The 27,410-nt window shown below is 42.0% G+C and overlaps 1 pseudogene across 1 annotated transcript in view; it reads left to right on the top strand.

Annotated features, from left to right (window-relative positions):
- Positions 1–24,726, top strand: part of LOC308077289 (transferrin receptor protein 1-like) — a 42,645-nt pseudogene extending 17,919 nt beyond the window's left edge. The window contains exons 8-18 of the transcript XR_013935028.1: positions 8,167–8,306; positions 8,809–8,978; positions 10,049–10,168; positions 10,525–10,610; positions 10,827–10,890; positions 11,293–11,360; positions 11,543–11,613; positions 12,975–13,065; positions 16,167–16,394; positions 17,814–17,951; positions 19,128–24,726. The product of XR_013935028.1 is annotated as a transferrin receptor protein 1-like (transcript). The remainder of the gene's footprint in view (positions 1–8,166; positions 8,307–8,808; positions 8,979–10,048; positions 10,169–10,524; positions 10,611–10,826; positions 10,891–11,292; positions 11,361–11,542; positions 11,614–12,974; positions 13,066–16,166; positions 16,395–17,813; positions 17,952–19,127) is intronic.
- The last annotated feature ends 2,684 nt before the right edge of the window (positions 24,727–27,410 follow it).

Genomic DNA, 27,410 nt, shown 5'->3' with positions numbered 1-27,410 from the left:
TAGTATACACAAACTACTGTAAGCCACCTTTGGGGTATTAGGCTATACACAAACTACTGTAAGCCACCTTTGGGGTATTAGGCTATACACAAACTACTGTAAGCCACCTTTGGGGTATTAGGCTAGTATACACAAACTGCTGTAAGCCACCTTTGGGGTATTAGGTTATACACAAACTACTGTAAGCCACCTTTGGGGTATTAGGTTATACACAAACTGATAGATTGTGGGGTCTACTTTTCTCAAATCACAAACACAGGAAGTACATTTTGGGGTCAATGCATTTTATTAATTGTAGGATATATTTGTTTTAACTGAACGCAGATGTACAAGCTCTTGTGAAGACATGCAGAACATTAAACCAACAGCTACGTATTAGCCACTCTGGATAGTGGACAAAAAGGTAATTTCTGGGCCTTGATAATGGTGCAAACTGGACTATATAAAGGGATATGTTCAGATTAACCACATGAACTCCAGCGTTTCTATTCTGGACATATCAAAATAAGCGAGCAGTCGACACAAATAGGCAAACTACAAGACCAGTATAACATGCACCCCCACAACAGCACATTTTCCTCCAGCCCCATTAACTCACTTACTGCCAATGACGTGTTGACATTTGTTTGGGAAAAACACATGCACCATTCTTTACAGTTTGGCTGCACAACTGTTACAACTGGTACATCTTCATGTTACTGTCTTACTGAGCTTATTGTTGTTTGGATATCATGGAAGACCAATTTCTCGAAAGTCTGAGTCTGAGTCTCATTATTCCTTGATGTGCTTGATACACACATCCATCCCCAATTGAAAATATAGTGTCAGGTTTTAATTTTGCCTGCAGTCTCCTGCCTGCTGGATATCTGCAAACAATTTCACACAGTGATCTGGGAATTACTGTGGATCAATATGAAGTCCAGAAGATATTTGCACATACATGTACAAGGCCTCAGGTCCAGACGTGATATGTGGCCGGCTGCTGCATTCATGCAGTCAGGAACTTGCAGAGGCTTGGTGTCCCATCTACCAAAAGTCACTGCACTCACTTACGGTTCCGTCCATCTGGAAATATTCTACTATAATCCCTGTTCCCAAAAAGGCCTGCTGCAAGGAAAATAATGACTACCGCCCAGTCGCTTTGACTTCAGTAATTATGAAGTGTTTTGAGAAAATCATTGTCAGTCTATTGAAGGCAGCGGTTGGTTGTTCATTGGATACTTTTCAGTTTGCTTACAGGAGTAACAGGTGTATAGAGGATACAGTTTTGGCCTTGGATTAATTTCTTTTGAAACACTTAAAATAACAAAGCTTATGCACGCCTTCTTCTTGTAGATTTTAGCTCAGCATTTAATACAATACAGTCACATCTCTTAATTAAGAGGTTGAGGGACCATAATGTCCATCCCCTTATCATCAGGTGGTATTATTCCTTTTTAACTGAACGTACTCAAAGGGTCAGTGTGAATGGTACTTTGTCAGAGCCCAGAACCTTAAGTACTGGAGCACCTCAGGGCTGCGTTAGCTCACCGGTCCTTTTTACTTTGTACACAAATGAGTGTAGAAGTGGGAACCCGAATAATTACATCATAAAATTCTCGGATGATACTGCCATCTTATCCCTACTGGATAAGGATAGAGATTTAGCTGACTATTTTTTGGAGGTACAGAGGTTTGTAAAATGGTGTGATGACAACCACCTTGTTCTTGACGTTAGGAAGACACAGGAGATGGTGTTCGACCCCATGAGCATTGGTGACCACAGGCCCGTGGTCATTCATGACTCGACCATCTCACAGGTTTCTTCATATAAATACTTGGGCATTTTTATTGACAACTCACTAACCTGGAATACACGTGGACAGTCTCTGTAGTAAACTACAATGTTTTACATGGAAAGTTTGAACTTCTGCCTTCTGGTAGAGGGTACAGTGAACCAAAGTGGAAGTATATTGGGTTTAAAAAATCGTTTGTACCAGCATCAACTCAAATGTTGAACGAGGCTCTGAAACAGCACTGACTGAGAGATTTGATTGATCACTATTTGTGCACTTGTGTAATGTTGTGTCCCCCCTCTGGATGTATTTCTACTATGTCTTTTGTCATTGATGTCTTGTGTGTGGCTGCAGCAGGGGTGAAAGCCCAAGACAAATTTCCCTTGTGGACAATAAAGTTTACCTTGACCTTGATGGGACCCCCCCCCCCCCTTCCTACCAGACTACAGAACCCCTTTGAAAAAGCAAGGACTGTCCCTTTTTCTTCCATTCTGGTTGATTTGAGGGCATGTCAGCAGATGACAAGCCAACAGGTGCCTCTAATTAGCCTCTGATTGGCCCTGGTATCACTTGAATGGTTCACAGGGTGCAGAAGGCAGTGTGAAACACTATACGTTGAAAACTAACATGGGCAACCCTCCTGCCATCCCCAAAGTACCAAAATATTATTTACATGTAAAATTGCATTTACTGTTCATGGCACCATTAGGTGTAAAGACCACAAGATCAACATTCCCACCCCAATTGTATAGTTCCAAACCATGTGACTTCAATTCCATGCTTAGGTTCTGTGTTGCTAAGTTGCTTAGAGCGTGTGATTGTATTACGGAGATTAGTGGGGTAAGGGCAAAAATGTATGCCTCCTCTCAGCATCCAACACTGCTGCTTTTCACTCTGAGTCTGAACAAACATTTTCCACCTCTGTGTCTCTCCGTCTAATCAGTGATTGACACCAGCTGCTGACTGGTGTAAAAATGTAGACCTGTCCACTTAAAGCCCAATCGGGGACATTTTAGTGGGGGAGGGGTGGAAGCGTAGTTGTATTCACCTAGCCTGTGGTGGACATAAATCATCCACCATGAAAATGTGTCCTGGGCTTTATTGTAAAGGCAAAAGCAAATTAACAGGTAGAACACATGAGTCCTGCAACAGATTTTAAAACACAAGTACGGTGTGTAGTCAAAGAGGGCAGGGAGCTCTACTACTATTAGCTGATAAGATGAGAGGGTGTATTATCCCACGTGTGTGACCACCACTGATGAGCTGGTATAGAGACATCTTATTTGCTGGATTCTACTCAAACCGACTGTTCATGGCACCATTAGGTGTTAAGACCACAAGATCAACATTCTCGCCCCAACTGTATAGTCCCAAACCATGTGCCTTGTCAAGTGGTCCCCAATCAACTGGTGTGTATTCTGAAAAATGTCCCCAAAAGTTGCCTAAACAAACGCTTGTATTCCAGGGAGAGGGGCAAAAAAAGTAGACCTGTCCACTTAAGACCGATTGGGGACACTTTAGTGGGGGGAAGGAAAACAAATCTGGATTTCTTTGCTTTCACTCAATTTAGAAATGTGATTTTGGACTCGAAGTCTGTGTTGATGTCCATAAATGAATCTCTTGCCATAATTAAATTACGCAAACTTTTCTCATTTGCATAATTTGCATACAATATGTACTAATTGGGCCAAAACCAGGAAATATTATATAATATATTTTTGCTTGTAGTGAATTCAGGAAGATGATCATTAATCATTCATCTAGATCCATGTCTAATGTCCATTTAAAAGTGTCACAATATGAATTATTTCAAAAATAAACTCATAATGCCGACCCTGAATGTTGCGTAATACGTAAACAATGTTTTTATGAGCACCTGCCAACATTCTCAATGGCAAATCCTGGACAAATACACTTCGTGCATATCGGATACTTCTTTCCAATACGTCGTCCTCCAAGATTTTCTGAAAGATGGACCATAGACTGATGGTGCTATATCAGAATATCTGGACATGGCACGTGAGCACCCTACTGGTAGACTCTGGGTGGACTGCCTGGTTTGTCCTACCTTTATTGCACTGCGTTTACTTTGTGCAGAGAGAGGGGGATACTTCCTCCTACAGCAACACTGCCTCAAGCAGATGGTCCTGTACTTCTTTGCTGCTGGGCACCATAAGTATGCATGGTACATCACCTGGTACCTCAAGATGGTGCAAAATCTTCCACATGAGGCCAAGCAGGATCTTTTAGCTGGGGCTCATGTCTGCCGCCACTCTGACGGTGGAACTGCTGTACCTGCTGACCAGTTTGGTGTGCAGACTTACATTAAACAAGGGAAAGGACAAGGTGGTTTGAAAGGCCTCTCAACCAATGAACAACAAGTTGCAGTGTGGATCAATTCCTTATTTGTTCCCATCTTTCCCAGATAGTGGAAGAAATGTACACAAGTCAGGAAACGGCAGATAATCCAGAGGAGGAATATGCACATGTGGAAGGAAAGGAGAATCAGAGTTGTGGGAAACATGAGGAGAAAGGTGAGAGACACAGAGAGCTGGATCAATGGGATTGTGTTAAAATCATGGAGGAGTTCCAGAAACACTCTCATCCCTTGAAAGATAATCAGAAAGTCCTGTACAACATTGTGAATGGACAGGTGGCTCAAAACTCTGTGAAGCGTAGAATGCTCTTCAGATTGGTGAACAGCAGAGCCATGACTTTGTAGCGTCTCTTCCAGAAGGCTTCCATAACACTGTTGAGAAGAGAGTACCATGGAGGTGATGAAGAAAGCCGTCACTGGCAAGGCAGTTTATGACATGGAGGTCCTTTGCTCGACTCTTAGTCGTAGGCATAGCAGTGTGGCATAGATTTGAAAGATGTCTTTGATCATGAGCTCAGCCCTGTTCCACCATCACTGATCGATGAATATGGTTGCCTGAGATAGGGTGCTCTACCACATTGTCTGGCCTGTGGCAGGTACAATTGGGGACATTGCCTCTAGCATTAAATCACGCCTCAACAAAGCCTACACTGCAGTTGGAACTGATGAGATATTTGTCATCTTTGACCATTAAAGTGATGAGCTGTGATGAAGAGCGCATCAAACAAGATGCAGCTATCATGCCTTCTTTGCACATATGACCTCACTGCTGATAAGATCCTGTTGTGAATAACATGGACTGCATCGTAAACCATGAGGAGGCTGACATCACCCTCATTAGCTACGTGCTGCAAGCTGCTGGAGCAGGGGCACATACCATACAAATCTTAAGTGATGACACAGATGTATTTGTCCTGTTAGTGTGCTGGGTTTGGAAGGCCAATGTTCATTCTGCAGTGCAATGGGATGGCACCATCCTGAACATAAATGCCACTGTCAGGGCATTGGGCGAGAAATGCCAGGGTCTCCTGGGGATGCATGCCCTGTCAGGATGTGCTGTATCCTACGCCTGTGGAAAGGGCAAGGTATCTGCCCTGAGAGTACTCCTGGGAAGTGGCATGCCTGGTCTGAATACAGTGCATGGGGAACCTAATGCCACTCACAGTGATCTAAAATATACAGGTACAGAGTTACACTGTTTGGGATGAAGAAGGCCAAGAGTATGAATACTGTTCACTACCAGGTCTATAGACAGAGGGGGAAAAAACACCAGAGCCTCCAACTGATGCTGCACATAATGCATGCTCATCTCCAGGTTATATTCTGTGTGAGGTTCTAAATTTACTTAATGAATGTATTGCTGTTTCTAGTATTTGGTGATTTATTATTAGCTAATATCATACATTATGTTAATGGTTGGAATGTCACAATCTACATGTTTTTACCTTTACCTTTTACCTTACAAATGACATACTGTGCTGTCAAAAGCCTAAATAAGAAAGACACTTTTATTTTGAAAGCAAGACTGAGAGAGACAGTCTTGCTTTCAAAATGCTCATTTGAACATTTTCATGGTGGATGATTGATGTCCACCACAGGCTGGGTGAATACAACTACGCTTCCACCCCTCCCCCACTAAAATGTCCCCGATTGGGCTTTAAGTGGACAGGTCTACATTTTTACACCAGTCAGCAGCTGGTGTCAATCACTGATTAGAAGGAGAGACACTGAAGTGGAAAATGTTTGTTCAGAGTGAAAAGCAGCAGTGTTGGATGCTGAGAGGATTCTTGAAGATGGATGGATGGATGGATGGATGGATGGAATCAAAGATTGAAGCTGGGAAGACTGGACCTTATCAAGCCATCGAGGGGAATGCCACTGGTGCGATAAGTGTTTCTTTTAGTGTGTATTATGTCTTTGCTTAATTCTACTGCTGTTGCTTATGTATGATGCTGTTACTTATGTGTTTGCTGCTAATGCTGGAACACATATCACTGCTATAATTTATGATATTTGATTGAAAACGCATATAGGCTTAATACAGTTAATGCTCTTGATGAATGTTTATTTTGTTAATATGACCAGATTATGTGAAAGTACTGTGATAGTACATTGATTCATAACTTAATTTTGAGTGATTGAATTTGATTGTTTGTACATTCCCTCTGTTGGCTAAGCCATGTTTCAAGTTTGGGCAGAAGATTCATATACAATCCCAGAAAAGTTGACACATACTGTATGTGACTACATGGAACTTGTATTTGGGGGAGAGATCGCCCTCTTGTCATCAATGAGTAGGCCTCATGTTACCCAAAGTTGTATTTTAACCACAATCCACATCCATGTCAAACTGTCCCTATTTTAGGCTAATGAACAGTAGTTTAAGTAATGAGTCTAGCTGATAATGTTATTTATACAAAGGAAGAACAAGCATCCAAAGAGCAACATACTATTAGCTCAGCAAGTGTAATGTATTTTGAAAAATGTCCCCAAAAGTTGCCTAACAAACGCAGCTGCATGTGTGCACATTTTTTAATTTTTTTTGTTGTAAGAGGCTTAGCAGAGTGAGTCAGCAGAACCAAGGACGAGTGTTTTTGATGAATCTAACAGGTTAAAAATGGAGTTTGAAGTTATAATGGGTTTGTATAGGAAGGGGGCGTGTCTGATAAAATGATTATCAAATATCTAAATACTAAATCAAGCAACTTAAAAACGGTCTGGGGGGCTTACAAAAGCCTGAGTAGACGATAAAATGACCCAAAGTTTTTTTGAAAGTGAAATATCCCTTTAAGGGCCATTCCCACTGAGCACTATAACTATAAAGATAACTATAACTATATTGTTCACCATTGTATTTTTTTTTAAAGTTGGTGTGAACACTGCCATCCACTTGACTTAAAAAACAAAATTTAAAACTATACTTTTTATAGTTATAGTTATAGTGCTCAGTGGGACTGGCCCTTTAGAGTGGAGGAGAGAGTATCCCAATTAAAAATGTACTTAGTTCACAGGATTAGAAGTAAGGTAGCACCCAAGTATTTCTGTGATTACTTTAACAAGGTTAGTGATACTCACAGGCATTTCACCTACTGATTTTAAGCCCTACAAATTTGACAACAATCTGGGAAAAACATCTTTCATATACTCGGCAGCAGTTCAGTGGAAAGATTTACCTTCCAGCCTCAAATTGACCAGTTCCTTTCACAAATTATTGTGAAATTTGCATTAAAGAGATGGCTGGCCATTAACATTAATTAATTTTAAATGAAGCACTTCAATGTATTTTTTAAAAGCGCAAAAAGAGGGATTTTGTTTAGTTTGTTTTATTTTTGTGTTTTCTGTTACCGTCTTAGTTTTGTATTTGTTAGGTTTTCTGCTAGCTAATTTCTGCCTGGCAACCGGGACACAGGAAGTCAACAGAAATACATTTTATGATTGCAACTTTTCACACTTTCACTAGGGGCAATGTAGAGCACACACTCCTGAGGTGGTTTGGGGGCGGGGTTATACACAAAACATACACAAAAACCTTAAAAATAAGGACATTTGGGGACAATTGTAATTTTAAGTGCTAAGGCCCTTTTGGAGCATGGGGAATATGATTACAATTAAATATAAGGATTTCCCTTTGGGGACGGTAAATTTCGTCCCCGATTTTCAAGTGGTCCCCAATCAACTGGTGTGTATTCTGAAAAATGTCCCCAAAAGTTGCCTAAACAAACACACCCCCACACACACACACACACACACACACACACACACACACACACACACACACACACACACACACACACACACACACAGCATGCCGGCTCTATCCAAAGTGACGGTCGCTCTCTTGTTGAAACCAATGCTCGCTCGACCACGATGACAGTCAGAACGCTTTGAAATAGCTGGTTTCCTGTGAGAAGAGTTGGTAGATCTGATATATATGTTACAGGATGAGGCTGGATATCATGAAAGTAACGTGTGTGTGTGTGTGTGTGTGTTCGTGTGTGTGTGTTCTCCTCTCAGGTCCATCTGGGTTCTGGAGACCCTTACACCCCAGGGTTCCCGTCCTTCAACCACACCCAGTTCCCCCCCACCAGGTCGTCCGGTCTGCTCTCCATTCCGGCACAAACCGTCACGGCCCAAATGGCCGCCACTATCCTAACGTAAGGGCAAAGGTCAACGTGACTCTTTTTTCGTTTTTGTGCAGTACAACAGGTCAACAGGCACAATACAGCTCAATCAATGACCATGGATGCTGTACTACTTTCTGAACAATGATATGTGTTGTTACAACTTTTATAGTAGATTGTGTGAGGCGGCTCTCTGTGTTTGAGCAGGCATTGGTTGACTTGTGATCCTTCCACCCTCCAGAAAAAACACGGACAAAAATCCTTGATTTTGCGATGAAATATGCGGCTTTTTTATGTGATTTTATGCAGTGAAATTGCGAAAAGTTGCGAAATGTGCAGGAAGTTTATGCAGAAAAAATTGATTATGCGCCCTTCTGAAAAAAGATCTTTGCAGACTCTTTGGCTTTGTCACCAGTGTTAATTTTGACAGCAAATTATAATGTTGTTTTAGTCATAGTGTTGTTCATGTTGTTTTACTCTCTCTCTATGTCTCTCTCTCTCTGTCTCTCTCTCTGTCTCTCTCCCCCCCCTACAGTCAGACAGGGGGTCCAGAGTCAGACTCCAGCAGTGGGTTCAGAGGCAACATGGCGGGCGTGTCCTACACTCTGGGAGGGGTCACCAACGTCACGGTGGAGGTCAACAACGTGCTGGTCAACCAGGACATCCACAACGTGTTTGGAGTCATCAAGGGCTTCATCGATCCTGGTATTCTGTTCTAATGACCTGTTTATAGCCTCCATCTCCAGGCTTTTAGTTTTTAGTTTTGCTAAAAAATAAAAGCCTGGACCAACCAGTTGACGTTCCCCGGTCTTAATGGGTTAAAACATTGAGTGGAATATTAGTTCGCTGGTAGAGGACCAGCGAACTAACGTGTGTGTGTGTGTGTGTGTGTGTGTGTGTGTGTGTGTGTGTGTGTGTGTGTGTGTGTGTGTGTGTGTGTGTGTGTGTGTGTGTGTGTGTGTGTGTGTGTGTGTGTGTGTGTGTGTGTGTGTGTGTGTGTGTGTGTGTGTGTGTGTGTGTGTGTGTGTGTGTGTGTGTGTGTAGAATAGTTGATCTCATAACTAAGGACATATCTAAACATTTTACACCATCAGTGAGAATGTACAAACATTCCTGTGTCAAACCCTCCATGTTTCATCTCTGTACTGAAAACCCTGAAATCTTTGCACATCTCTCTGCTAATACACCAGATGTTGTTGTTGTCAATGAAGGTTCCAGATCAGTACCTTTGACTCTATCTTAGAGGAAGCTTTTATGACCAAAGTCCTTAAATACCAGCCGCTCCTCCATACCATCACAGAGCTAGGTTATAGGTGCAATCTACTTGTGTTTATCTTTAGCAGCCTAGGACATGGTTGGTTGTAAGAGGCTTCCAACAACCTGGGATGCCAAAAGAAGCAGCTAAACGGCTTGCAAAATTCTGTGGAATCTCTTCTACTATCGGTAGCCGCCAAATATGGCGAAGACGCTGTTATTTGTACCCCTGAAGGGTGTGGGGGTATTTGTACCCCTGAAGGGTGTGGGGGTATTTGTACCCCTGAAGGGTGTGGGGGTATTTGTACCCGTGAAGGGTGTGGGGGTATTTGTACCCGTGAAGGGTGTGGGGGTATTTGTACCCCTGAAGGGTGTGGGGGTATTTGTACCCCTGAAGGGTGTGGGGGTATTTGTCCATGATTTGCTGACTGTACATGTTTTACAGCACCTTGTAATATGTGTGTCCTTGTATTGTATCTCTTATGTGGACATAAATAAATGATTAAATGTGCGGTTCACAGACCGTTACGTTGTGCTGGGAGCTCAGAGAGACGCGTGGGGCAGTGGTTATGCCAGAGCTACGGTGGGCACCACCCTTCTGCTGGAGCTGGCCAAGGCTGTCCATGCCATGGTGGAGACAGGTAACTCACACACACACACACACACACACACACACACACACACACACACACACACACACACACACACACACACACACACACACACACACACACACACACACACACACACACACACATCATGGTAGAGACAGGTAACTAACACACACACACACACACACACACACACACACACACACACACACACCCATAACATGGAAGAGACAGGTAACTAACACACACACACACACACACACACACACACACACACACACACACACACACATCATGGTAGGTAACTAACTCACACATGATTTACATAAACGGTTCTCAAACTTTTGTGTGTGTGTGTGTGTGTGTGTGTGTGTGTGTGTGTCTAGACGGCTTCAGGCCCAGGAGGAGTTTGGTGTTCGCCAGCTGGAGCGCCGGGGAGTACGGAAGTGTTGGCGCCACCGAGTGGCTGGAGGTAGGAAGAAAAATGAATCACCGCCGTTAACGCGATGATTTTGACAGCATTATTATGATAGACTATATGAAAGACTGTATGACTAAATGAATGCATTCACACTTTAAACTGTGTCTGTGTTCCTCTCTAGGGTTACATGTCCTCTATCTTAAAGAAATGTGTTCCTGTAGGGTTACATAAAGAAATGTGTTCTTAAAGAAATGTGTTCCTCTCTAGGGTTACATGTCCTCTATTGACAAAAAAGCCTTCACCTACATCAGCCTGGATGGAGCAGTCATGGGTTAGTATCACGCACACACGCACGCTAATATCGAATATTCCTCGACTATGGGGAAAACATGTATATACTAGATTTTTTAAATGTATATTTGACAGGGACAATACAAAAAAACTATGTATCAAGTTATAAAAACCAACAAAATGTATGTTTTATTGGATCCGAGCACTTGTTGATACATAGTTTTTTGTATTGTTTCTGTCAAATAAACATATAATTATTTTTTTAATGGAATGATAATAATAATAATAATATTCAAATATATTCGAATATCTGCCAATTGTTAAGACCAATATTCGAATATCTTTTCTGAGGAAAGTTACAAGCCCTAACGCACACACACACACACACACACACACACACACACATGTCAGCTGACTCATATTCTCTATGTGTGTTGTTTAGGTCTGGGGAGTTTCAAGGCCACAGCCAGTCCTCTGTTGTACAGCCTCCTGGAGAGCTCCATGAAGCAGGTAACACCTTTACAATGTCTAGGATGATTTAGTGGGTTCAGATATGATGATGATGTTGTGGGGTTTTAGAAGCAGTGTGTTATAGTACAGTAGGTTCTAGAAGCAGTGTGTTATGGTACAGTAGGTTATAGAAGCAGTGTGTTATGGTAGCAGGATGTTAAAGGTCCATCATGTCTCTCTAGGTGAGCAGTCCTCTGCTGAAGGGTTCCTCTGTCTACAGCGTGGCAGGAGGAGCTAAGTGGGAGACTGACGCGTGAGTAGAGCAGTGTCTATCAACCTTTTTTGTGCCAAGGCACACCTGGCATAGCCAAAAAATCCCAGGGCACACCTAGATATACGGTATATATATATATATATATATATACGGTATATCTATATACACACACTAGGGGTGTGCCAATACGATACGATATTGGGCACACAACTTCAATACGATTTCGATACGATACGCACTTTTTATCATGAAAATATATGGGGGAGAAAAAAAGCAAATGCAAACAAATATTTCTGTTTTTGCATTATTCAGACATGCAAACTTGTAGCTTTTCAGCTTCCACTAGCCGTTTTGAATCCAAATAGGGCAATAGTGTGACACCTGACCCGAAAGAAAAACAGCATTTTGTCACCCTTTTCACCTCGGGGCTGTTTTGCATGCCTGATTATTATTATTGTTTAAAAAAAATCAAACCTTCTTCAAACGGCGCGGCACACCTCAGCAGTAGCCCCGGCCCAAAATTGGGACGTTTGCCAGGGTTGATAAACACTGGAGTAGAGGACCTAGAACCCCTCCCCCATCATGTTTGATTGGTTGATTACTTTTATTAGTCAGAAATGTAAATGTCACGTGGTACAGTAAGACATTAAAGGGATAGTTCACCCCAAAAAAAATTAGTTTTTTTCTATGTATTAGTCACCTCATGGAGATTTGAATTCATGGATATTTATTCGTTTCTGTCTCATTCCTAAGACAGTAATTTGATGACCAGTGGACCGGTAGGAGACACAAAGGAGACTCTTTGTGTCTCCTACCGGAACCGCTGCCGCTCATCAAGAGTTAAGATGCTTCAGACCGAGAACACAATCTGTGTAATTTTTTGATTTCTTTGGCTATTCAAAAATAGCAGATCTACAAGCTCACAGCGCGGCACTCGTGCCACGCTGTGAGCTCCCTGGAACAAAATATTTGTTCCCTGGATCAACATACTTAGAGATGGGGGTCCGCGGACAAACACATATGATTTTGGGGGTCCTTGACATGAAAAAGGTTTGAGAACCACTTTTTTTTAGGAATTAGAAGACATTTGTAGAATCCCCCCAGAAGCAAAGATTTGAGTTACAAATTTTCGCTTTAGAAAATATATATTCAAAGATTTGCAGATTCTCGTAGCGCGTCACTTGTATATCTGCTATTTTTTTAATTGCCCAAAGTAGCCCAAAGTATAAGATAATAGTTATAGCTAAAAAGAAAATGTAAAATGACACTGTATGTCAGTTTGTTCTCAGTTAAATGATATAAGGACATGAAGAGACTTCTCTTTATCTCCTGTACAGACAGAGGAAAGTCTATTACATTGTGACTCAGGGGTATTTATTGAATATGAAATGTTGTTTCAGACTGATGGCCATGACAGTAGATGATCCTGCATATCCTTTCCTGGCTTTCTCTGGAATCCCATCTGTGTCCTTCCACTTCACCAACCCCAATGTGAGAGAGACACACACACACACACACACACACACACACACACACACACACACACACACACACACACACACACACTCTTTAACCACTAGGGGTGTGCCGATGCACTAAGTATCCCAAGTAGTTGAAGCCCTCTAACAACCAGTCTGTGGGTATGTCCTATAGGCTGCCAAATATAAAAACAAATAGTCTGCACCTATAGCCCAGCTCTGAGATGGTATGTAGGAGTGGTTGGTATTTAATGACCTTGGTCATAAAGGCTTCCTCTAGGCTAGGGTCAAAGGTGCAGGCTATCTCATAGAAGTTGCAAATGCATCTCAAATCTGCACCCACTACATTAACGATGGTAGTTACAACGGGTGTGGTTGTTAGTATGTTATACAAACAACATTGGCGTTCACCGGAGCTTCACCTTCGTGCTGCCAACACCAGGGCTGCCACACACACACACACACACACACACACACACACACACACACACACACACACACACACACACACACACACACACACACACACACACACACACACACACACACACACCTCTACACACACACACCTCTACACACACACCCCCCTCTACACACACACACACACACACACACACACACATACACATACACTCTGACACACACACACATTCAGACGCACGCACACGTTTTGAGGTATTTTTACTTTACTGGAGTATTTCCAACTTTCAGTACTTTTACTTCTACTAAAAAAATCAATGACCCTCCCCAAGTGATTAAAAAAAAGATTAACCCTCCCCGCCTATAGGAGTGTCACGATATATTGTCCCACGATATAGCCTATCGTGGTATTAAAATGTGACGATAGGTATTGTCAAGATGTCATACTGTATTGTAATATTTTTCTTTTTCCCGGTGAAAGTTATAGGAGTTCTTACTGTATGGTGTGTGATACGAAATGTAAAGCTTATCATAATCACAGTAATTATTAATCATGTCTTCCATCATATTCAAGATATTTTGGAGAGAAATGAAACTTTCAGTTTAAAGCGCTGCAGAGGGGAGGTGTTGTGTGTCAGCTGATGCTCGTTGACGCTCGTTAATGTGACATGCCTCAAAGCAGTTATGCCAGTCTGCACTCTCAAATAGGCCTACATCTAATCTAAGATTGTTTACATGGTATTATACTGTATCTGGTATTATAGTTATTATATTATTTTTTTGAGATGTTGGAAATAACTAGGCTGCACTTGGTTGGTAAAGTCCAGATGACAAAAATATGAGGTTTGTGGAATTTATAGTTATGCAGTGTTATATTATATTATATTTGTTATATTAGTGTCTATCTGTCCTCTGAAACAATGGGTTTATACAGTAGTTAGTGAGAACTTCACTTCTCCCTTAAGCTTGCTCAAATGTATTTATTTGTGTGTACAAAGTGCTTTATAATTGTTATTTTAAACTAAAGATGATGGCCAATGTTGATGATACACGAGAAAAGAACATTAATAATGTATCATATCGATATCATATGCCCAACATCATGTATGTATCGTGAAATTAGTGTTATCTTGACACCCCTAACCCTCCCCATCAAATACAACAACATGACATTTAAAACTGATAATATGTCCGATGTTTTGCTTTCCACAATGATTAGAACATTACTGTAGTCAGTCTTGCTAAATGCACAGTGTAGTGTCTGTAGTGGTAGCAGAATGGACAGTGTTCTAAACGTACATGTGGGAAACCCATTGAATCCCATAATTATTAACTACAGTGACTACACTGTTGCCTATATCATGGGTTTTCAACTGGTGGTCCGTGGAGGTATTGCATGTAGTCCCTGACCATGCATTTAGTAATATAGGAAAGTGAAGATTTGTATTATATTTAATTTTATCGATGGTGGATGTTAATGTGCGTGACAACAGAAAGGAAAGTCAACTCAAGGATGACAGTTTTACACACGCACACAGCATAGTGTGTATTTAAGGGAGGTTTTAGTGCATCAAGGTAAATACAGGCTTTTATTTGATGTATGATGACGCATCAATGTTGTCAGTTACTTGGAAGTCGGACATCCGACTCCGAGTCAGACATCCGACTTCCAAGTAACTGACAACATTGATGCGTCATCATACGTCAAATAAAAGCCTGTATTTACCTTGATGTACTACAAAAACACACTTAAAAGAGGATATCTCTGTGTTGGAAATTGGGATAATGCATCTCTCTAATATGCCTAACACCTGTTGAAGTGTTGCTTAATTGTTCAACCACATTACATTACATTACATTACATTACAGTCATTTAGCAGACGCTTTTATCCAAAGCGACTTACAATAAGTGTATTCAACATAGGTAGGGAACGAAAACTACTAATCACCAGAAGTCTTTAGTGCATTTTCTGCAAAAACAAGCAACCAAGAGTATACCTAGCGCTAAGGTAAAAGTGCAATATATCAGCTACCTATTTCCTTAAACAGATGAGACAAAATAGCTAAATCAAATGAGCAGGAGCTAAAACAAAACCACCATCGTTAAGACGCTGAATAGATTTGATTGGGTCGTTCACACTTGCTGTGCGTTGATGGCTTGTTAACGACCGTCATTGATTCTAAATAGACCAAGGTGTTACTAGATTTGAATCCTTCGTATCATTTGAAATAGAGAGGGGTCATTGACCACTGTTCTGCTGTACTGAAAATGTATATAAAAAACGGACTGTTTTATCAATTCAAAATTGCATGACCCTCCCCTTGGATTCAAAGTCAAATTAGCTGACCCTCCCTTGTACTAAAATTAGAAAGGCATGACCCTCCCCTGTTTTCCTCCAGGGACCCCCTGCTGTACATGTCGACTGGTCCTTAACCCATTAAGGCCTGAGTCCGATTCTTAAAATGTTTTCTAAATCCTGACAGTTTTTTGAAAAAAAAAAAAAAAAAAAATGTTTTCACGATTTTTCAAAAATAGCAGATCTACAAGCTCATAGCGCGGCACTCGGTGCCGCGCTATGAGCTTGTATATCTGCTATTTTTGAATAGCCAATGAAATCTAAAGTGACACAGATGCGTTCCAGGTATCAGTGGGTTAAGTAAAACTGTCCTTCTCTGTCTCTGTCCTACATGAAGATGGACTCGTACCGTTACTACGGCACGTCCCTGGACACCAAGGACCACCTGGACTACCTGACGGCCCACCAGACCCCCGGCATGGCGGCCCTGGCGGCCCAGATGGCCGGTCACATGGCCCTGAGGCTGACCCACGACCACCTGCTGCCCCTGGACGTCAGGGGGTACGGCAAGACCCTCACCAGGGCTGTGCAGCTGGTCTACAGACGCATCGTCCAGCTCAAACAGGTACACACACACACACACACACACACACACACACACACACACACACACACACACACACACACACACACACACACACACACATCCTCCAGATCAAACAGGTACCTGTGCCTCAGTCTGTATTATACACACACACACACACACACACACACACACACACACACACACACACACACACACACACACACACACACACACACACACAGTGGTGGAAAGTAACTAAGTACATTTACTCAAGTACTGTACTTAAGTACAATTTTGAGGTATTTGTACTTTACTTGAGTATTTCCAATTTCCAATACTTTTGCTTCTACTCCACTACATCTCAGAGGCAAATATTGTACTTTTACTCCACTACATTTACTTGAAAACTTTAGTTACTAGTTACTTTTCAGATATAAACTAACATATAATGAAACATACATTAACCACTTTAGCCCTATTTTATACAAAGGCTATTTGCAAATAGCAGATCACAAGCTCACAACGCGTCGCAGCGCGACGCGTTGTGAGCTTGTAGATCTGCTATTTTCAAATATTTAGTACTTTGACTTTTGGTACTTTAAGTACATTTTGATGCCAATACTTTTGTACTTTTACTCAAGTAAATTTTGAATTCTGGACTTTTACTTGTAACAGAGTATTTTTATATTGCAGTATTGGTACTTTTACTTAAGTAGAGCATTTTAGTACTTTTTCCACCACTGTCCAGATCAAACAGGTACTTGCCTCAGCCTTTATGTATACACACACCAGTGGTGTAAATAAAAACCATCACATGGATGCGCCGAGACGTATCATCAGTGTTGTATCCTGGGGTCGACGGGTGTTTCGGGTCTCGCAACAACATACACCCTCCATCGCCCAGGTGACCCAGTGACCCAGCCCCGACTCTTCCTCTTACGGTGCGTTTTAACAGCGGGCGATCAGGATAGTATTTTCCGGAAGTGCATTATATGTCTATGAGAGCCGGCGACTACTGGCGATAGGGCGAAGTGGGCGGGGGGCGATGAAAGATGGATTTTCTTTATCTTTTGGACGATGTCGCCCGGGGATCGCCCGAGAGTCGCCCGCTGTTAAAACGTACTGTTAGGGAAACACAGGGCCACTCAGTCCGCTTCTCCGGAACTACTCTGCCGGGACCAGGGGAGAGGAGAGGCTCTGTCACGTGGAGGGACTATAGGCTCTGTGGATGATGGCCTCCTGGCCGGGCTCCTCCTCCGTCTCACCAGGTCCAGGACCTGAGCGTTGCACCAGGTCCCCTGGTCTGAGTCCCACATGGATCAGCAGTTATAATAATAATAATAATAATAATAATAATAATAATAATGTGGTTTATCCTACAGTCTGGTCTGAGCCCCACATGGATCAGCAGTTATAATAATAATAATAATAATAATAATAATGTGGTTTATCCTACAGTCTGGTCTGAGCCCCACATGGATCAGCAGTGCCAGAGGATCGTTCCAGCGGGCCGCCGATGACCTCATGACCTCTGTGACCAACTCTGACCTCTCTGACCCCGAGACCTGCCGCATCCTCAACGACAGAATCATGACGGTATTATAAATAATATATATATGTAATATACTGTACATAGAATATGAAGACCTCTTATAATGTGACTTATGTCATTTTGCTACGCTGTATCGAACGTCAATTTCCATTTTCATTTTCGGTACGCATGGAGTATCGTAACTTTATTATCAGCAAATGAAATGTGTCTTGCGACTCTGCAACAAAGCAAAACAAATGACATGCACAAAATCATGAAAACAAGAGCAATGTCCACCTCTCAGCCTACCCACCATGTCCACCTCTCAGCCTACCCCCCTTGTCCACCTCTCAGCCTACCCCCCTTGTCCACCTCTCAGCCTACCCCCCATGTCCACCTCTCAGCCTACCCCCCTGTCCACCTCTCAGCCTACCCCCCTTGTCCACCTCTCAGCCTACCCCCCATGTCCACCTCTCAGCCTACCCCCCTGTCCACCTCTCAGCCTACCCCCCTTGTCCACCTCTCAGCCTACCCCCCATGTCCACCTCTCAGCCTACCCCCCTGTCCACCTCTCAGCCTACCCCCCTTGTCCACCTCTCAGCCTACCCCCCATGTCCAGACTCTATATGAAGCCTCAAAGTAGACTGATGGACAAAGGACTTCTTCAGTCTGACCTTCGTGTACATTTGGAACACCACAAACATCCATACCAGTACAGTACTGAACAGTACTGAACAGTACTGTTCAGTACTGAACAGTACTGAACAGTACTGAACAGTACTGTTCAGTTCAGTACTGTTCAGTACTGAACAGTACTGAACAGTACTGTTCAGTACTGTTCAGTACTGAACAGTACTGTTCAGTACTGTTCAGTACTGTTCATTACTGTTCAGTACTGTTCAGTACTGAACAGTACTGAACAGTACTGTTCAGTACTGTTCAGTACTGTTCAGTACTGAACAGTACTGTTCAGTACTCGTAATAACAGAAGTGAAAAACGAAACAGAAGAAGAATATGTCTACTTGCACAAAGGAAATACATTGTTATCTTTGTGGTAGATGAATGTATCATTTCCCATCCTGCTCAAATTTGCCAAAAGAAATATGACTAAAACGAAATGAAATTTTATTCAAAAGACTACGACTAAACTAAATCAATGCTGTCAAAATGTCAAAACTCTAACCCTCACACCCCCATGCCCCCCCCCCCCTCTCCCCCCCCCCCCCTCTCCCCTCCCCAGGTGGAGCACGGCCTCCTCTCTCCGTACGTGTCGCCCAAAGACACGCCGTTCCGCCACCTGTTCTTCGGCCGCGGCCCCCACACCCTGGAGGCCATCGCCCAGACCCCCCCCCCCCACCACCCCCCCCACCACGGACCACCTGGAGCAGCTCCGCACCCAGCTGGCCCTGGCCACCTGGACCCTGCAGGGCTGTGCCCACGCCATGGGGGGGGACATCTGGGACCTCCACCAGGACCACTGAGAGAGAGAGAGAGAGAGAGAGACCTCCACGAGGACCACTAAGAGAGAGAGAGAGAGAGAGAGACCTCCACGAGGACCACTAAGAGAGAGAGAGAGAGAGAGAGACCTCCACGAGGACCACTAAGAGAGAGAGAGAGAGAGAGAGACCTCCACGAGGACCACTGAGAGAGAGAGAGAGAGAGAGACCTCCACGAGGACCACTAAGAGAGAGAGAGAGAGAGAGAGACCTCCACCAGGAGCACTGAGAGAGAGAGAGAGAGAGAGAGACCTCCACGAGGACCACTGAGAGAGAGAGAGAGAGAGAGAGAGAGAGAGAGAGAGAGAGACACCAGGGGAACAGTGACATACATGTTTTTTTGTTTTGTTTTTAGGGCGTTTCTCCTGTGAGCGGGAAGAAGTCCAATAATAGCACTTAAAGGACAACTTTGGTTTTTTACAACCAAGGTTTATATTTTAGCTTGTAATTAAAGTAAATAAATGTTGAGTGTTATTTTTTTTTAATTTACTGCTTTCTATAGTTTTAGCAATTTTTTGGATATTTTTTACAGTGGGCGGGGGCATTCTGTCCGGTGGCTAAATATGTATTTTTTACACATTAAAAAAGGTCCCGTGGTCTTTGATGGCCAGATGTGAGTTATTGGGGGCTAGAAGAGCTACTGTAAATAATAATAAAGAAAACGCTGGGTTATTGTGTAAAAAAAGACATATTTAGCCACCGGACAGAATGCCCCCGCCCACTGTAAAAAAAATCGCGAAAATTGCTAAAACTATAGAAAGCAGTAAATATATATTTTTTTAACACTCATCTTGTATTTACTTTAATTACAATCTAAAACATAAACCTTGGTTGTAAAAAACCAAAGTTGTCCTTTAAGCACAGGCTGTCAATCGGAGGTCTCACGTTCCTCCCCCGGTATCAGTCTGGACTTCGGCCCAATAGGGAGCGAGTATGAGAAATCAGAAAATTAGCGGGCCAATCAGTGACTGTGTTTCAACTGCTGTCCGTACGAACAGTTAAAAGCATCAAAATCATTTTCTGATTTCTCATACTCGCTCCCTATTGGGCCGAAGGCCAGACTGACGTTATCAGTCTGGACAATGCCAGGCTATAAAACTGGAGCCCTGCTGTCAACGTTTTCTCTTGTCTCCTTGCTGCACTAACCCCCCCCCACCCCCCCACCCCCACCCCCCCCCCGACCAGAGCCTGGCTGTGACCTCTGGCTCTGAGAACCCTTATTTATATTTATACTTTAATGATAGTTTTATCAGTGGCAGTGTCCACTATGAAACGCCATAATATAGTTTTATCAGTGGCAGTGTCCACTATGAAACGCCATAATATAGTTTTATCAGTGGCAGTGTCCGCTATGAAACGCCATAATATAGTTTTATCAGTGGCAGTGTCCGCTATGAAACGCCATAATATTCTGTTTGTTTTTTATACAAAGTTATCGGGAGCAGTGCCTTCCATTACTTATGACGGTTATACCGTCTCCTACTTGTTGTTCTCAACGTGGCAGCATCTGCTACAGCCAGACACGGCGCCTTTTTCACGTTGTATGAGCTTTCATTACAACGTCCATTCCTAGGCTTTGAGTAACTCTGAGAGTTACACTCTCAGAGATATGATGGTCCTTGAAATGATAAAGTTTAAGAACCACTGGTTCTTCTTCTTCTGGCCTGTAAAACACATCAATAAATTAGCCTGATGGGCGGAGAATAATTGAAATGACAAACTTTACGAGAAACCGGTGGCTATGGGGAAACCGTGCCTCAACAAAATGAATACAGAATCGATTTAAACGATAAAGAAAGGAGTCGACAGTGACATGCACTTCAAAAAAAAGTGGCGTCGAGCCTTTTGACCGACACAGGATATTTGTGCTACATTATGTTTGGCGACACAAAACGTCCCAAAAGCCATTTATGTTGCACAGTCACTATGTTGGAAGTTTTGGTGTTTTTTTTGTTTTTGTTATGACAAATTATCGGGAGCAGTGCCTTCCATAATGACAAGAAGTGATGGTAGTTTTTGCCTACCAGTGTATGTGACGTGTGTGTGTGTGTGTGTGTGTGTGTGAGATTGCTTGCATTTTATTTTTTGTTTTTGCAGTTGTAGCCATTGTCAAATTCCCCCTTTTTTGTTTGTGCATTTGGCCCGCCGCTATTCCGCAGTTAGTCATTCTTTTGAACGCCATAGAAAAACAATAATTAATTGGATATAAACATATCCAACTGTGTCAGTGTATGTGCATGACACAGATTACATGAAACATGACCTGTGATCCACTAGGCTCTCTGCTTCCATCTAGTGGCGTTACAGAAGTATAGCACTGGCCTTAAGCCTTTTTTTTAAAGGCGTGCCTCTTTTCCACGACCACGCCCCCTTTCCTTGGGGGGGGGGGTGTAAATACGGAAGTGCACGCCCCTTTATCGAGGGCTGTCTATAGGACTGCGTGTTACACACACACACAGTCAAAAACTGGTACAGTGTGATTTCACGAAATGACACATTTTTACAGACGAGACGAGCACAATATTTGTGGTCCGGTTTTAAAAAGTGGGAATCCTTTTGATGGCTACAGCTGTAAAGTGTGTATCGGGGGCAGAGTCTCCCATATTTCACTGAAGGGTGGAACAACTTATCGGGAACAGAGTTTTCCCAGAGTTATTTATTGTTTATTCTGTTTTAAATGTAATGCATTTATGTTGTATTTCCTCAGCAGAGGTAGTAGGTAGCACAACACTGCTGACCAAGAGAGAGAGAGAGTGTGTGTGCATACGTTATGACTTTGCTTACGGGTCCATTTGGTTCCATTTGTTCACTCTCAGAGTTTTGGTGGTGCTTGAAATTATAAAATTTAAAAAAGTTTGATAACCACTGTCATAAGTCATCAGAATCAGACGGTCCGCTGGGTTTTCCCCCACAAGGGGCGTCGGCCAGCTTGGCCACGCCCCTCCTGCTAGCTGGGAGGCGTGATCCCAAAAACCTATACACGAATCCACGGAGCGCTGCCCTGCGCGCAGCCATTGCTGCGGTGTCAATGCTCCGCGGACGCGACACCGCAGCAATGGCCGCCTACAGGCAGCTACAGGCAGCGCGTCTGTGGATTAGTCTATATACCGCTTGTGCAAGGACGCGCTGTGATTGGCCAGTAGCCACTATGAGTGGCAGTTGGGGCCACTCATAGTGAACTTTGCAACGTTCGACACGGCGACTCGCTCGCTTTAGCACACTCGGCGGCGCCTCTCGTGGGTCAAGTTCACTTGAGACGGTGCGCCTCCGTCGCGGTCAAAAACTACACTTTATCGCCCCCCCCCCAAAAAAATGCCCGCAGTTGTTGTAGGCGAGAGGCAGCTCCGTGTGCGTCACAGAAGCGGGGCGTGGTTAGAGCACAAGCTGTATAGGCTTTAGTATGTCACAGCTGGCAGCATTGGTCGCTTGTCTGAGTGGAGAGAGAGAGAGAGAGAAAGAGGTTTTTCTATTTGTTGTTTGTTGTTAAATTATTATCGGGAGCAGTGCCTTCCATAATCCTCAAGCCTATTATCGGGAGCAGTGTCTTCCATAATGTCAAAGAAGTGATGGTAGTTTTTGCCTACCAGTGTATGTGTGTGTGAATGTTTTATTTTTGTTATTTAGTTTATTTGTAGTTGTAGCCATTGTAAAAAAAAATTTCCCTATCCTGCTTTAAGGCATTATTATTCTGCAGGCAAATCTGTCCTTTAACAATACCGCCTTGAAACAAACTGAGGTGTGTGTGTGTGTGTGTGTGTGTGTGAGTGTGTGTGTGTGTGTGTGTGTGGCTACATGTGTAAAGTGTGTATCGGGTGCAGTGTCTCCCATATTTCACTGAAGGGTGGAACAACTTATCGGGAACAGAGTTTTCCCAGAGTTATTTATTTCTATTTTGTTTAACATATTTATTTGTCTTTCTCTCCAGCAGCAACACATGCGTTATGTGGGTTATTATTATGACTTAGATTTGGTTGTTTTTTTAGTTTTTTTGCTTGTGCTGACTATTCTCCTTTTTCATACACGCTGTACTGTTCATAACTCACCACAATCACATTGTGAGGAGGGTTTTGTTTTGTTGTTACTTCTGGCGAGAACGCCTGCATTCAGACGTCTGTTTACGTCTAGGTACTGTAACAGGAAATATGGTCTAATATGGTCCTGTATCCTCCTCCTAAGTACTGTAGAACAGTGGTTCTCACACTTTTTCATGTCATGCCAGGTCCCCAGATGACAGTTAAGTGACAATTTCACTACATGTTTTAATACCTCAACACAAACAAAAGTAATCAACAAATTATACTATAAAAGCTGGTCAAACATTGGCCAAATTGTCAAATAATATAAGAGACAAAACATTTTAAAATATCAGATCTAAAAGCCCACAACGCCTCGAGTTGCAAGGCGTTGTGAGCTTGTAGATCTGATATTTTCGCAATATTTATCTATGGAACAAAGTCAAACTAAATGTAATGCCTCAACTCCCACATTCCAAGTTCTTGTTAGGGTGGGGGGTCCCCAGTTAAAATATGATTATTTTGGGGGTCCACAGTTAAAATATGATTATTTTGGGGGTCCACAGTTAAAATATGATAATTTTTTTGGGGGGTCCCCAGTTCAAATATGATTATTTTGGGGGGTTACGGCCTTGAGAACCCACTGAGCTAAAGGAAGCTGGTTTATTGTTGTACTGTACGTATGGACTCCTCAGAATATGACTGTTACATCACATTCACACATTATAGTTGCATGTTCACCATGTATGTCTCACTGCATGTTACTGTGTTCCTTATCACTACGTTTATTATAGGGCTTTAAAAAAACTAAAGTTATGTCAAATTATTATATAATTTTTCAAAGAAAGTAATAAATACTGCTGATCCCAATCTCGGAATTCTACAATTGTATAAGTGTTAGTAAAGTTAGCAAAAAGTAAAATGCTACATTTTATTTTATTAGAGGATATAAGTCACATTTCTTCCCCCAATGGTTGATATTGTAGTTTGGAATGAATTTCTCCATTTCAGCAAAACTCCCAAACAAGAAGATGATATTGGAAATGTTTCAAATGTAATATGTGCTTTAATACTACTCTAGAGTAGATCTTATTTACAACAGGCAGATTATTTTGGAACCCCTTTTCATATAGTCAACATTTATATTATTTGGATGACAATTTGGAGAACAGCACATTTCTGTCATTCATGAAGCTACTGTTACTGTAATGTTCATTAATGAGTCAATATTCATCACAAGGATGACTTTCTCTTCTTTCATCTTTACTTTCACATGTTCTTCTGCTATAATAATAATAATGATGATAATAAACCCTTTAGCTTGGCAAGATCCTTGTTTTTCCGTGTGGTTATTGTCAGTGGCCTCCAGAGGGCACTATAGCCTAATAAATATTCAGCACAATCAATAGAACGGTTTATAATTAATAGTGTGATTTGATTTGTACAGAATGATATTATATCCATTATTAACGTGTGGAAATATATATATCATTTTGATGTGATGTTTGTAGTAGGAATGTAGCCTACTTATTAATATACAGGGATTTCCTATGTTCAGTACTTTTACTTCTACTCCGCTACATCTCAGAGGCAAATATTGTACTTATACTCCACTACAATTATTTGAAAACTTTAGTTACTAGTTACATTGTAGATTTTGATTATTATTACAACAAAACATACATTAACGGCACTTCAGCCATATACATTTCGGCCATTTGAAAATAGCCGATCTACAAGCTCAATGCGTGGCGCGTTGTGAGCTTGTAGATCTGCTATTTTCAAAAGATTTGTTTACATTTCATAAATTTGCAAAACTTGTGAAATGGGACATATTCTGCATAATGAGCACTTTTACTTAATTGATACTTTAAGTACATTTTGATATCAATACCTTTTGTGCTTTTACTCAAGTACATTTTGAAATCCGGACTTCTACCTGTAAGTAACAGAGTATTTCTACATGATGGTATTGATACTTTTACCTTTAAGTAAATACAACGTGCGCTTTAAGGCTATGAGGCTACCCACCAGTGACGCTCCTTATTCTAATCCTGACAGGCGCACTGAGAGAGAAGCTCTCTGGAATAAACAGCTCAATGCAAACCTTATTTTACCCACTGAGACTCAGTGGCTTCATTAATATGTATTAAATATATACATATACATATACATATTATATAGATACACATATACATATTATATATACATATATTGAAGCCTTATTTCCCGTTAGACAGACAGAGTGTCTTCATTAGGCTGTCATTCATTCACATTAAACGAGACAAGAGGAGGATATTGAACGTTATTTCCATCCAGACCCATGATGTCTCCATAAGGTCAGTTATTAATTATGTGTCCAGTTTTATCCTCAATCCGTTATGTTTCCCCTTTCAGTCACGTGGCTGTTGGACGCTATAGGTGTCTGTCTCACGGCGGTCGTCTCTCACGACCGTCATGGATGAACTTCAACCTGGTGTTTGCGCTTTCTCTCTTCCTGCTCCGTACATCTACATAAACGTTCATATTTCAAATATAAAGTGCTGACCTCATGGCCACGGATGTTACAATTATGTACGGGCTCTCAGAAGTACCTTTTATATTCCGTATTGTTCAATAAAAAGCATTTGAATCCGATTGGTGGCCATTTTCTCATAGTTATAATTTGTCAAAGGAGTGCAATACACCTCCCGACCGATAGGGTCAGGCAGTTGAAAGCATATTGGAAAAAATACGGATAAAATGGCCACCGTTCGGATAAAAATGCTTTTTATTGAATAATACTGAAAATACGGGTACTTTTTAGGGCCCGTAAAGAATTTAAATATCCGTGGCCATAAGGTAAACACTTTATATTTGAAATATGAACGTTTATATAGATGTATATGGACCTAAATGGAGGAAGTGCAAACACCAGGTTGAAGTTTATCCATGACTGTCGTGACAGATGACAGTCATGTATCAGGGCTATCTATCTATCTGCTATCTATGTAGATTATGATACTTGGAAGCTTTTGCCACATGACAGAGAATATATGCGACATAAATCCCTCTGGGGCTTTGTGCACATTATTTAGATCTATTATAACTATTCATGTAATGTCTATAGTAGCCTATATAACATTAAATGTATGTGTTGTCGTTTCAACCGCCAGCTAGACGTGTTGTAAGCTTACAGTATAAAGTAGACAGACTGGACTATGATACTCAGTGGTGTAAAAAGTAACTAAGTACATTTACTCAGGTACTGTACTTAAGTACACTTTTGAGGAATGTTTGATTTACAGTAGTATGTCCATTTTTCCGTACTTTTTACTTCTTTTTACTTCTACGCAAATAAATATTGTACTGTTATGTGAGCTTGTAGATCTGCTATTTTCAAATGGCACACCGCGCCACCTTTCTGATCTTAGACTCTCCTCTCTCTCTCTCTCTCTCTCTCTCCCTCTCCCTCTCCCTCTCCCTCTCTCTCTCTCTCTCTCTCTCTCTCTCTCTCTCTCTCTCTCCCTCTCCCTCTCCCTCTCCCTCTCCCTCTCCCTCTCTCTCTCTCTCTCTCTCTCTCTCTCTCTCTCTCCCTCTCTCTCTCTCTCTCTAGGTGGTTGGGGGTCTGTGAGTCCATGTCCTCTTCCAGGTGACCCCCCCCCCCCCCCTTAGTGACACATGTCACTCCCAGCTGAGGCATCAGTCCGTCATCCAGGACCAGGGCTGGACACGGTAAGGGGTCATACTCAGTGGTGGAAAGTAACTAAGTAAATTTACTTAAGTACAATTATCAGGTATTTGTACTTTACTTGAGTATTTCCAATTTCCAATACTTTTACTTCTACTCCACTACATCTCAGAGGCAAATATTGTACTTTTACTCCACTACAATTATTTGAAAACTTTAGTTACTTTTCAGATATAAATTATTACATTATAAAACATACATTAACCACTTTAGCCCTATTTTATACCTATAGGCTATTTGAAAATAGCCGATCTACAAGCTCACAACGTGTCGCGATGCGACGC

This window comes from Gymnoscopelus braueri (genome assembly GCF_963280865.1).
Source record: "Gymnoscopelus braueri genome assembly, chromosome: 21".
NCBI classification, from domain to species: Eukaryota; Metazoa; Chordata; class Actinopteri; order Myctophiformes; family Myctophidae; genus Gymnoscopelus; species Gymnoscopelus braueri.
The sequence above is the reverse complement of the archived record's forward strand: the minus strand, read 5'-3'. Positions and strand labels throughout refer to the sequence as shown.